Source organism: Gallus gallus, chromosome Z, assembly GCF_016699485.2.
Source record: "Gallus gallus isolate bGalGal1 chromosome Z, bGalGal1.mat.broiler.GRCg7b, whole genome shotgun sequence".
Lineage (NCBI taxonomy): Eukaryota > Metazoa > Chordata > Aves > Galliformes > Phasianidae > Gallus > Gallus gallus.
Genome location: NC_052572.1, coordinates 13,963,477 through 13,976,835, shown reverse-complemented (window position 1 = coordinate 13,976,835; position 13,359 = coordinate 13,963,477). Strand labels below are relative to the sequence as shown.

Here is a 13,359-nt window from a genome sequence, read left to right as displayed (position 1 = left end):
AATGAGCTGACCAGATCCTCCTGATGATGAGGTAGACCACTACCACTGATTTCTAACACCTGCTGATCTCAGAGAGTTGAAGGACAAGTTACCATTAGCTCAACAATCGGGATGAAACAGGTTGTGGTTGTTGTCCCTTTATTTCATTAGATGAGTTTGTTGATTCAAAATGCAAATTGATTCACCTTACATTCATACAATGATTTGTGCTGACACTGGCAAAGAGTGGGAACCAGGAACCTGTGTGGGAAGGAGCACAGTCACATTTCCCAGGGCTATAACAGATCTGGCTTGGCTTAGCTTGGCTTAGTTTGGCTTGACCAAGCAGGAGATTGCATTCTCAAGTAGGAGAGCAGCTCTGGCACTCTGAACAGTAGCACACATTGCTGCCTCCACTTATGCCCCAGTCTTTGTATTTCATTTCTGAAACTATCTTGAGCAGAAATAAACTCAACAAAGCTGTGTCTCTGTTAACTGGTGACTGTGAAGAGAGAGGCTCAGATTCAGAAACTGCAACTCTCTTGAAAATTAATAAGCTTCTGCAGCAAATCATCAAGGTAGTCTAGTTGTCAGCTGACAGACAAGAAGGAGAAAAAAAAACCATGAAGCAAAGGGAAGTTCAGTTGGGAAATCACATTTTTCACTGATGTAGTTTCTATTTACCACTAGCTTCAGGAGAGTTACTATAGCTTGCTGACTGTACATCACGAGTCAAAACTGTTAATCTGCTTCTGCGTATACACACATTTAAGAATTTGTGTGTTTACAAATGGAATGGGAAGGTCACATTTTCCCTTCATAGAGAAAGCTACAGTATAAAAAAGACCTACAGGGAAAAATTATCCAGCCTTTAAGTGCTGCAACCTTAATGGCATTCAACAAGACCTGGACAAACTGGACAGTTGGGCAGGGAAAAACCTGGTGAGTTTTAACAAGAGTAAGTGTATACAGCCTTGCACCTGAGGAGGAATAAACCACATGCATCAGTACAGGTTAGGGGCTGACCTGCAGGAAGGAGCTCTGTGGAGAAGAACCTGGGTACTCCGCTGGATAACAGGTTGGCCATGAACCAGCAGTGTGCCTTTGATGCCAAGAAGGGCATGCCGTATGGATGTATCCTGGGTGCATAAAAAAGAGAGTGATCAGCAGGTCAAGGGAACTGATCCTCCCCCTCTACTCCGCCCTGGTGAGGCCACATTTAGAATACTGTGTCCAGTTCTTGGTTCCTCAGTTCAAAAAAGGCAGGGATCTCCTAGGACTCCAGAGGAGGGCCACAAAGATGATTAAGGGCCTGGAGCAAATACCGTATAAGGGAAGACTGAGTAACCTGTCTCTGCTCAGTGTGGTGAAGAGAAGACTTGGGGGATCTGATTAAGATTTATAAATACTTAAATGGAGGTGGGAGGCAAATGGATGAGGTCAGGCTCTTCTCAGTTAGAACATGTGAACAGTGGAAGAACTGGAAGAACTCTTTTAAGGTAAGGGTGATGGAGCACTGGAACAGGTTGTCCAGAGAGGTTGAGGAGTCTCTTTCTATAGAGATATTCAAGACCTGTCTGGACATCTACTTGTGTGACCTACTGCAGAGTATCTGCTTTAGCAGATGATGATCTCCTGAGGTCCCTTCCAATCCCTGCAGTTCTGTGACTCTGTGAAAAAAGGCTCTGAAAATAACCAAATATGCTTGATGACTAATTGCCAGTTATGAAATTTAACAGTCTCATTCTTTCAAAACAAAGCGGCTACTGATAATAAGAGACAAAGCAAGGAACAAAATAATATGTTTGTGCTTGTTTCTCCCAATAGTTTTCCACCTCACAGAGCCCACAGAATACTATTTTTTAGTCTGCAGTTATGAAAGCATTTCAGCTGTGTGTTAAAAAAAAAAAAAAAAAAAAATGAATATATTTTCCTGTCTACAGAATACTGAAGAACCTGCCAGAAAGTAATTAGGAATGACAGGCATATAATGACATGTGAGCTGAAAGTATTCAATTTTTAGTCCGGAAAATAAAACACTTAACAATGGACATGGAATGCATTTGCTCTAGCTCCTTTACGCATAGCTGACTTGACTAATTTGAAAAATAAGAGAACCTGTGCCAATCTGCTTCTCAGGAAGAGTTCAAATGATGGAGAAACTTAAACAGGAAAAGAAAGAGGACCAGAACAACCATACCAAACGCTTATATTAATTTTGCAGAGGAAGAACCAGCATCTCCAAGGCCCTGTGGGTAACTCCCCACAAAAACACCAGTCTGCACTTGGGGCCTGCCAGATTCCTGTCTTTGCCAAAGAGATAATTCTAGCCTTTCTGAGAGTGGTGAAAAAATGATCATTTTGTGCAGATAAATCACCATCTGGCAGAGATCACAGATATAAATTATTTTTATATGCAGGTATCTGCTAGCATCATTCAGTAAGATTTTTCTGGATTTATAAAAATCACCATTTAATAAAAACTTGATATCATAATCTGAACTTTTGGATGGTATGCTGGATTTTGAGCAAATGCCTAGAGATCCTGTGTACCACGGAAAATGTAGATTTGTTTAGTGAGCAACAGGACGTGCCTATTCACACCTCTGACTAGAAACTTTCCCTTAAATCTTACCAGAAGCAGAGTTACTGAAGTTCAACTTACTGATGAACAATGCAGGAAAGTTTTATGATGGAGAAAATTTTTCTTTTTATCATGCAACTTGGCAGCAATAGGTTATCCAATACATATCTGTCCCAAATAATACTGTCAGCGTACTTCAATTACTGAGCAAAGTAGCTGTGAAGGATATTATTGTCCTGTGCCTCACAAGGCAGGCTTGCTGCCAACTGGGTCATACAGTAATCAACAAACCAGGCTTCAGAAAGGATGCTAGATTCCTCCTAGCTGCACCTACCATTGAAACAAATATATTTTCTCTGTATAGTGCTGAAATGTCCCTTCTTTATTAACAAACTTTAACAGCCTGACTTCATACTTCACTGTGCATCCTTAACTCATGTAAAACCTTTCAGCCAGAGAATGGCTTGAACAAAAGGAATAGTGTGTTTATAGACTCCCTGGAATCTTGGGTTGCGTACATTATCCTCGAAATACAAGAAGAACCTGGATTATTACAAACACAAGTCTGCACAAAAATGAGAGCACAACACATTCAAAACAACACTGAAAGACTTATCAAGTAATCTCTTGTTCTAGAGAAATGAAAATAAAAAACAACAAAACTGCTGCAGTGTTTCTGCCATGATTTGGAAACCAGCACCATGAACACAGCACTCCAAAAGTTCACATCTGGCAGAGGTCTTTCTGAGCTTGCTGCTGAACCTCCTATACATGCACGGCCAGGAACATGGCTATGTTCCTAGCCACAAGAAGCATATTGCTTCCAGGAGCTACTGCTTGGGAAATGCAGACCAAGGCCTTCACTCTAATCCTACAGTCTATTCCACAGCCCTTTCTTCACAGCTACATTAAACTCCCCAGTAAAACAGTGCATGGATTCCCATAGCTAACAGGATAGATGAGAAACACCTTATTCATAAGCATCTTTTCTGTCTGCTGCTCGTCACCTAAATCGTAGGGTAGTCTGCAAAGCATTAATAAACTCCTAGAACAACTGGACTGGTACTCACTTTGAGTTAAATTACTTTGAGTAATTTTAGAAAATGCATTCCTCCAGTGGTGGCTGCTGTTCTCTCTCAATCAGCATCAGCATCTGGCAACAAGCGATTCCACTGCGTAATCTTGGCAGAAATTGTTTTGAATGTTCTTCACAACCTCTCAGTGCCTGACTGTACTCATAATTGAAGATCAAACAGCACTGTTGTGGGTCCTTCTGGCCCCACGATAATTATTCTAATGGTCTTCATGTTTTGGGTTTGTTTGTTTGTTTGTTCTTACTTTTTCAGTGTTTTCTTAAATTTACCGCAATTAACGTGACTCTTCTATTCAGTCCCTTGCTGGTAATGAGGGAAAGAAGAGCAACCAACATTAAACATCCACAAAGAGGTCTTTTAGACAAATAATGGTCAGAAAGACTAACATCATATAAAACACACCCTAAGTTTGTAACGGTATCTGCAGAAAATTCCCTACCTTTAACCCAGTAAGGTCTTGCTTTGCTCTTCAGAAAGGAGTTACCAGGACAGTTTTGGAATCATTATCCTTCACTTAACAGATACAACCAGTTTCGAAGAAAAAGTCAAAAAAACATGAGCAGTTCTGCTGGTTTTTAATAGTTTGAATGACAAAACAGTGTAATAAAAGGCATTTGTCCCCTTCTGTACTAACTGAAGCACTCTGCTAAGGTTGTGTGGTAAGAGTAGTAGGGGTCAAAAGCCAAGGACCAAAGCCAAAGCTGCCAAAAAGCAGCTTTGTATATTTTTATAATGTAGAGCATCAAGAAATGCCTGTTCTGTTCACTCAGAAGTACACATACTCCATCCTTGATCAATAGTGTTAGAAGTGCTTTCTACTCTTCACATCTCAGTCTCTTGATGTATCCCAAACAGCTTATGCAACTTGAATCAATGCTAGCCTGGAAGAACCATTATGACTCAGTGTGCTTTTGGAGCTTTTTTTTTTTTTTTTTTTTTTTTTTTTTTTTGCTGCTGCTTTTCAAACGTCTGAACTCCTCAGTTATTAATTTCTTGTATTATTATAGCACCTACAAACAGTTGCTGGCCAGCTGTGCTACAAACTGCACAAATAGAACAAAATGCCTAACATTCATCTTTCCTCAGAAGACGCCTTAATTCTGTCCAGTAATTGCTGTAATGAATACAGTTGCTTGTTCTGGCTTCCTGCTATTCTCTCTGAGCTAGTTTCCACCTCCATCAGTGCCACACCTACACCACCTTCTGCAGCTTTACTCTTTGGGTCCCTTAACACATGGGCTTTCTCATGTGCTGCTTCTCCTATACGTGCATCACAGGATACCAAACACTGAATTCATATACATTTGCACATACTCCAAAACAGACTTCAATTTCTGCTCAGCAAGCCAGAGAGAGAGAGTAGCAGGAAAGGAGCACAAGGCAGCTATGCTTGTGTTGTGCTGAATGGGCAATTGAAGCCACGGCTGCCTCTTCCTTCTGCTGTGCACAGCTCAGCACTTTCCCAGAACTGGCTTCTCTGTGTACTGTCTGGAATCACTCCACAAGCCACAGCTTGCAAACAACTGCACAGCTTCTGTCCCAGAATTTTAATAACGTTTTTTAAAAGTACGTATTTGTATTGTTAAGATACAGAGTAATCAGAGCTTCTAACATTTAGAAAATGCCAATCCATTAAAATAGTAAGCAACATTCTGAACATAGCATCTTGTCACTGCCCTCCAGAGCCATCCATCCAAAACACAACCGTGTGACAAGAACTAGAGATCACTCATCTGTCCTCCAAAGGAGCCTCCTCTTGGTCTTCCACACATTTTCTGTCATGTAGTTCAGAAAATCATACCCAATCCTTAAAGTCTGCTGTCAGTCAGATGAGGTAGAATAAACCAAAGGAAGTAACTTAGCATTGTATACTAAATATAACCAAACATGCTGCTCAGTGTGGATTGTATACAATAAGAAATTACACAGTTCAATGACCTGGATGCATCTTTCTTCCTTATGGATTGTCCTCTTAGAAACACGTCAAAATTTGACTTGCTGTTCAATAAACAGGAGATCACCATTCTGGTATTTGCCTTTGTCAATTACTTAATATAACTGCTTAAAAATAATCAGAAGAAGATAAAATCACCAATGGAAGCCTCTGCAAGTAACCTGTCTTCCTCCTTGTGGTCAATATTGACACTGACACAGCAGAATTTGAATGTGTTTCTTCCTCTCCTCTCAGCATGCTCCTCTTTTCCCTCCCTGTCAGATCAGCTGATGGCAGTTTTTCAACAGCAGAACACTCAGTGGGCCTAATGAATTTCACCTTAGTAGGCTATGCAGGCTTTCAACCTAGAGAACCTACGAAAATTGACAACAGAAAATATGTTTGTAGATGCTGCATTATAAATAAAAGAGATTTATAAGACCTTTATTTATCCCTGTTAGATTAAGGGTTCTAAATTAAAAAAAATTACTTGTTTAAGCATATTCAGCTCTCAGTATCAGCTGACCAGAGGTTGTGGTCTCTGGCTCCAGGGGCAAAGGAGTCTGGCCATTCCTAATGGAGCAAGGAAAAAAGAAGCTGGAACAGAAAGCTGGCTGACTTACAGATCCAGAAGCCAAAGCCAAAAACGTGTGAATGGGAATGCATGTACTTATTGTAATATTCAAGACTCCTGGTCAATGCAGATGTTTGACACATAGGGGTTGGTTTTGCTGGTAAGGGTACATTTCTGCTTCATGTGAACAGCATTACATCGTAGCTTCTCAACAGACAGGGCTCCTTGGCAAGAGCATTCTAAATTCAGTTGAAAAAAAAAAACTGTACAGTAATAACTAACTGGTGAGAGATATCTGTTTCAGTCTTAAAAACAAGCAATGGCAGTCATTCGTTTTTATTGACATCCAAGGAAATAAAATGAAAATTGCAATATAAACAAACAGTACCAACTGCTCACATATAAAGCGAGTTGATGAAAGACATCTCTTGTTTAATGCAAAAATACCATTTTTCAGTTCCTTGTGTTTTGTTACGATGCTGCAAAACACAGCAACCAATATGACAATTGGAAAGCACAGCAGTGCAAGCCTCTGGCAAAACAAACATTTTACTTGTCCCACTGATCTAATAGGAAAAAATCAAAATGAAAATATACTTCTGGGTGTAATTCAAATTATATTCAAGTTTTTAGCTAATCTTGGCTTGTTTTACTTTTCTGTTGTTTTGAGACATCTCAAATACTCTTTAACAAAATGCTACACATGGTCTTAAACATGCCTTTCTGATTACTGGTCATGTGCTGTCCAGTTTTCACCTCAAGGCAGTACAGCAAAAGAGCACAGGCTCTGTAACTTCAATCCTTCCAGCGCCATCCAACAGTTACTCAAGTTTCCACATCCTGATCTTTCTGCTTAAACACTTTCCCCTTTGTTTCAGAAAGTATCCACAAGCTATATGCAGCACTTGTCTTTTGATCCTTCATCTGATCCAACTGCTTCTCATTCTCTGTATGATTTGCAAACTAAAAACATGCAAGGCATGTTCACCCACTGTGGAAAACTTCCTCCATCTTCTACTCTGAGATCTCTCCTGGTTAAATAGGTACTCATGTTCCTTAGGCCTGAAATAACATTCAAACAGTAGGCCAAAATCCTTCACCATTTGAATTATATCCAAAATTCATACCTTTGTATACAAAATAGTGTGACTACAGAAGCTTCTGTACAAAGGTTCTTGTTCTCTTGTTCAGCATTAAAGGGAAAGTTTAATGAAAGTCATGACAAGAGCCTTTCTTCCTAAATCATGCATTCTTTCTTCCCCATGGATGAACTTTTTATTTTTATTGGATCCATAAAGCTTCCATGGGCTCTTACAGAGAAAGCTCTGTATGCAGGAGTAGAAAAACAGAGGAAAAGAGACCTGGGATGATTTTCACAAATATTTTTGTTACTTTAGTAAAATATTAATTTATAATATGAAAAAAGCAATACAACGGGCTACAATAAATGCACAGGCTCAACAAGAAACAACATCACCTCTTCCATAATGCCACTATATCCATTCACCTATGTCACAAGTTGATTTAAAGATACATGCACAGAATGTATTTCTTACCTCCCTTGTACATCCACACATGACAGCCGTGGCTCACAGTTGTTACACATACTAAGCCTGAAACGTCAATGGTGTACAACAGTTCCTCATGTATACACTGCTGTCCTCTTTGCTATGACACAAATTATGCAGGTTTCTTGAATAGCTTAAAGAGGTAAACACCACTTTCCTTAATGTCATTGAGTGGCACACCTACAGTCAGCCAAAGCTTTAAGAGCAATCAAACAGTACTCTCTGTAGCTTACACATCTGCGCATGTCTTGTGGTGGGCACATAACACATTACTGCAGAAGACTGCCTGAACCCAGCAGAATCAAGGACATTCACTCTCTTAAAGCCATCTATTATGTCAAGGAAGATGATTATGCAAGAAAAATACTTTAAAAAAGAACCAGCAGTGAGGAGGCACAGGCTGCTTCTTAGGAAAAGTGAATGCTTTTTTGAAATGGCTCTGAACTGATGTGGCCAGCTGCATTAAATACACTCTGGTGCTGGACAACAGAGGAGCTCAGCACACAGTCCCACTAAAACAGCCCTCCTCCCAGGCTGCTCCCGGCTTGGGGTTGCAGCTGCTCCACACAGCACAGGCTGTCCTGCACTGTGAGCTGGCAGAGACCCTGTCGAATACCCAGCAAAGCGCTGCCAACACCAGCACCCTGAGACCCAGTGTCACTGCCCTGAGCTCAAACATGGTGTGAAACTCTATCTCTCAATCTCTCCCCACTCCTGCTGCAGTAATAGTGCGGCCACGACCACAGAGAGTCCATCTGTGCATCCTGGATGAGCAGGTTAGCACTCACTGCCTGGTTCAAGCACATGTCAAGTCTGAAAGTTTTGGTTGTGTGTGTTTCACTTATGTGTGCAGAAGAGCCAAGAGCCACTTCTGCACAAGAATTCAGAAATAAAAGGCAGCATTCCCCACCGCATATTGCAAATCAGTCCTTACGGTGGCTCAACTCGCTGTGTAAGGATGGAGCTGCAACATGCCCTACAAGTGTCAGAAATCAGCTCGGATGGCTAAAGTCCCACAGAAATGGGAATTCACAAGGCTTGACCTGTGCATACTGAAAGGTACAGACGAGTGTGCGGAGCTGCAGAGCCCTGTGCATGCTCTGTTCTGTACTGCTTACTTAATATTTGACTCAGTCCTTAGAGCTGCTCCGTGCTTGAGTTCACACTATTGCTGTCATTTCAAAAGCCACAGGAATGAGAGTTTCTTTATAAGCAGAATTTTCAGAGCATTCCTTGAACCTGTCTTTTGTTCTTACAGAGATACCGATGGATTCCTTCTCCTGTGATTATGATCAGCAATCAAATGCAGAGATAGAAGTGATGAACCAGCCTAATTGCTTTCCTCCTCTTGGTCGTTATCCCAGAAGATTTTCTTTATTCTGAGCACTACTGGTAAAGCTTGGTTCCATATGTCACCACGCTTAGGCCTCTTCAACTTGTGCAATGTAGTGACAAGGACCATGATCTAGAAGGAACCCTGTTTTTTTATCTCTTCATATCTCTTTTACAGAGTCACATAAAGTGACAAGCAGTCTCTGGAACAGTCAAAACAGCAGACAGTTTGAGCTATTCTGGATGAAAACAGTATACCAGGCATCACTCAAAATAATTACAAGTGATAAAGTAGGCTCACAACATTCTTCGTGAGCAAACACAATTTAACAAGTATTCAGTAGCAAATTTAAACAATATTTGCAGTCATGCGATAAAGGAAAGCTCAATGCACCAATCCATTCTCAGGGCAATGCTGAAGAATTCCTATGCGTGTGTGAGAAACAAAGACAAATAAAAGAAAAAAAGAACATGAAATACAACAGAAATCTGGCTGCTACCTGAACATTTGAAAGCAGCTGGGAATTCTGATACGGCATGCAGTTTGTGAAGTGAAGCAAAAGCTGACAGGCATGCTCATTTAACTGAGACAGGTAAAACAAAATTTGTCAGTCCTTTTGGTCTGTTTCTCCCAGTCTAAAAACTCTACAGTCAGATCCTCTTCATCCAATCCCCACACTCCAATAGACACAGAAGGAATTGTCTGGATGTATTAGTAAGGTTGAGCCAAGCACAGGATAAAAAACAAAACTGTTGCATCCTGGACAGTCACGTAGACATCTGTTCACAGAACTGAGTAACATCCATATGATTTCTATTTGCAAGTTTCCATGCACGTAAGGTACGATGCACTTTGAGATGAATGGAAACAGGGAGCCAGTCTGCATGGACTTAACCCCCTCCAATATTTCACAGGTGCAGCCAAAACTGAAGGCTAGAAACAGCTGTTGGATGTTTCCACGCAGATAAGACAAAGTAGAAAACACTTCTGTCCTCCCCAGATTCTAGGCTGGCCAGACCTGAATCATCGCTGCTACAAAAGCTGGAATACTGGGTGCATATGTCAGGCTGCCCAGGGCTGCAGAGCCACGATAACCTGGCTACAAACAGATCAACCCTTAGCACTGTGCTGGAACACCCCCTGACAATAGGTCAGGATTTGTTTTTTCTCCTACTGAAGGGTCAAGTTTCACCAATCTTATTTTCTCCCAAGGCAGTAAATCTTCAAGTACAATTTAAGCACTTGAATGATGCAACACGATGGCAAGGAGACCAAGCTGTTATTAATAACCTAACGCTTTCCAACTAACCCACAGAGTTATGTGTTAGCTGCTGACAAACTTGTATTGCACAAAATCACCCCGTGGAGCATAGGAAATACGACTTCATGTTTGGACTGACTACCTGTAAATTGAGTCTGAAGACCGCAACAGACTTAAAGCTTTTCAGTTCTATACATTAATTATCTCCATATTATTGATCAATGTTTAAATGGTACCCAAAAGTAACTGATTATTCATACTTGTGTTGTCTCTGTTCTAGGATTTCATGCATAATCTTCTTAAGTGATCAGAGACAGAAACAATTTGCCTTAATGAGTGTAAAGCTGGTGAAGCATCTTCATTTCATACACTGTAACTTCATTTCCCACGCTCTACGCTATGTGGCCATCTGTGTCTGATCCACAGGCTTAACAGGTCTAGCACTGCCATACCCTAACTGTGCATCTCTGTGTGACTACAGAAAAAGCGAGACAAGAAAGCATAACTCCTTCCCCACCAGAGGGATAAGCAGTGTCTGTTTTCTTAATGCAGAGGTTGACATTTTATCCTAAATTTACCAAAGCTTCACCCCTTCCCATCCACAATCCCCATGCAGAGTTTGTTCTTGGCTATATCTCCAGAGCTCTCCATACAGACCTGTTCTCCTTCCTCTGCTGATACCACCGCATTCTTACACCATGCGTTCCTTCTGTAAAGGGACAAAGGCCATCCTGCAGAGTGCACTGCTATACAGGGAAAAGTGACGTGCTTGAAGAACACAGGGTCACACAGCTGAGCATGTTTTAGAAGATATCTACATCATGGTAGGTATGACTAGCCAAACTTCTGGAGCTTTAAAACTCATAAATGAAGAGTGCTTGGTTACTGCTACAAGCATTTACTTACTGACCCACACGGATAACAAAGGAAGCAGACCACTTTCCACCTGAAAAGTTAGCCTGGACTGTCTGCCTATCTGCAGTCACACATCACAGGGCAAGCATCTCACACATTAGCAATCATCAGTGCTCAAAGCACAACACTGGGCAAAGATGCTTTCTCACAGCCACTTCACAACACCGAGCCTCTGAAATGCTCAGAACTCCACTTTGTTTAGATAAGACATTAAGTCCCATCCTACTGCAAAACACTCCACTGTCAAGTGCTTCTGAAGGTTTTATTAGTTTGTTAACAAAAATGTTTCTGGTGATGACTTTCCAACCAGATATGCAACAAAATGCCACGCTTAAGTGTATTTTCATTTCATATCTGCAGCACATGTGACAAAGCAAACAACCGTCTGTCTGGAAACAGCCCTTACAGTTTATTAGGAAGATTTATGTCTCACACACCAAGAACCAGCTCCTGGGTAAGACAGTGTTCATTACATCCCCCATGAATTAAAATGATGTGTAAAATAAACACCCACCTCACGCCAAGAATTCAGCTCAGGATTTGTATACAGCAAAGAAAGATTTCCCTTGTGATTAGATGTAGGAGCACGGAGTGTTCCCTCAAGTCCTGACATAAATCTGGTATCTCATTGCGTTAGCTTCTTGCCTTTGCCACCATTGTGGTGCAGCCTCGCTGCCTTCCTGGCCCTGTATGCTTCCTGCAATTACCACCCGGCTCAGCTGGGACAAAACTCATCTTCCCATCGGATCAATACACAGTGGAAGAACCAGCACGATTCTCTCTGTTCCAAGGAACCCAAGCCCTGAGCAAGACTCCTGTACGGAGCTGTTACTGCACTGCTGTTATCCTGCCTTGCCTTTCCCCACCACCTTGATCTCCCCTCTTGTTAACAGTGTTGTTTTTATTTATTTGCAATGCTTTGAAATTATTTTGACACCTGTCTTAAGACAGAGATGGCTTCACCTGGGTGAGTGCAGGTGTCACCACATCTGACAAAACTCTTTTTAGTCTTCAATTAGAAAAAAGGAAGTCAAAGCTTCTTGGCTTATCTTGTTTCCTGGACAGTATTACTGGCTTTTATTTTGTCTGTGAAAAGACGGCATTTCAAATAAGGTACACAATGTTTCACTTATTCAGCCTGATGCTCCCATTAGCAGTGCAAAATCAACACTCATTTTGATTTAAACAACAGCAACAAAAACCAAAAAACAAACAAACAAAAAACCCAACCAGTTTCTGAAGCAAAAGGGAGCTTCCTTTGAAAGAAGCAAGGACAATCTTTATATCTGCACACAATCAAAGTAAAAGGACCCTTTCAGTTATGCAAGCTCAATGGGCCCATCCAGAGCATGGAAGAGTACCAACCCAGGGCAAGTGATCTGTTTCAGCCTTCCCTGCTGGACACGGGCACAGAAAGCCCTGGTGGCAGTGCGGGCTCCGGGCAGCAGGACAGGGCAGAGCAGAGTCCCTGCACCCACAGCACACCCAGCGCGGTGCAGACAGCTGGGAGCTGCACTCTGGGCTGTGGGGCTGCAGGTTCACACACCCACACGGCGCTGACATGTGCTGCACCCACATACCAACAGAACATGTGTGGGGTACCTATGGCTTCCCAGTACAGCACAATACACTTCAGTGTTTAATTCCATAAATTTAATAAAAGTTCCACTGCCGCGTATTGGCAGTTTTTAAGATGACTCCTTGGGGAAGCCATGCAAACTGTGTTGTTTGTAAATCCCTTATAATTATTAAAGCACGCTGATGTCCTGAATTAGCACAGCAAGCAGCAGTTCTAGTAACACCAGACGGAGATGTGGCAGAGATGAAAGGCACTGCATTCCTATTTAAACACTTCAAGCTGCCTGAATAACTTTTAGTAATACTCATTTTTATCACGTAGAGCCACAGAACGTTTCAACTGCAACCTAATCTCAATATTTAAAGCAGCACCTTTTACATAGATTTGAAACAAAACTTACCAAACTTCCTTACACCAACTGTTCCCAAATGCACCTTCAGCATCAGTGTGAATGGCCAAGTGTGTGAACAACCAAACGTGCGCCACAGCTGGGACAGTTTCAGATTTACTACCAACTTGGTGAGCAATTTTGCTTCTCC

General features: G+C 41.5%; 1 protein-coding gene across 5 annotated transcripts in view; it reads right to left on the bottom strand.

The window, feature by feature from the left end:
- GHR (growth hormone receptor) overlaps positions 1-13,359 on the bottom strand; it is a 132,256-nt gene that overhangs the window by 117,661 nt on the left and 1,236 nt on the right. For 2 of the 5 annotated variants that reach the window (XM_046905281.1, XM_046905280.1), the window contains exon 2: positions 1,006-1,118. The exons of the other annotated variants lie outside the window; for them this stretch is intronic. The gene's annotated coding sequence lies outside the window, so the exon portion shown is untranslated. The remainder of the gene's footprint in view (positions 1-1,005; positions 1,119-13,359) is intronic. 5 annotated transcript variants of the gene reach the window in all.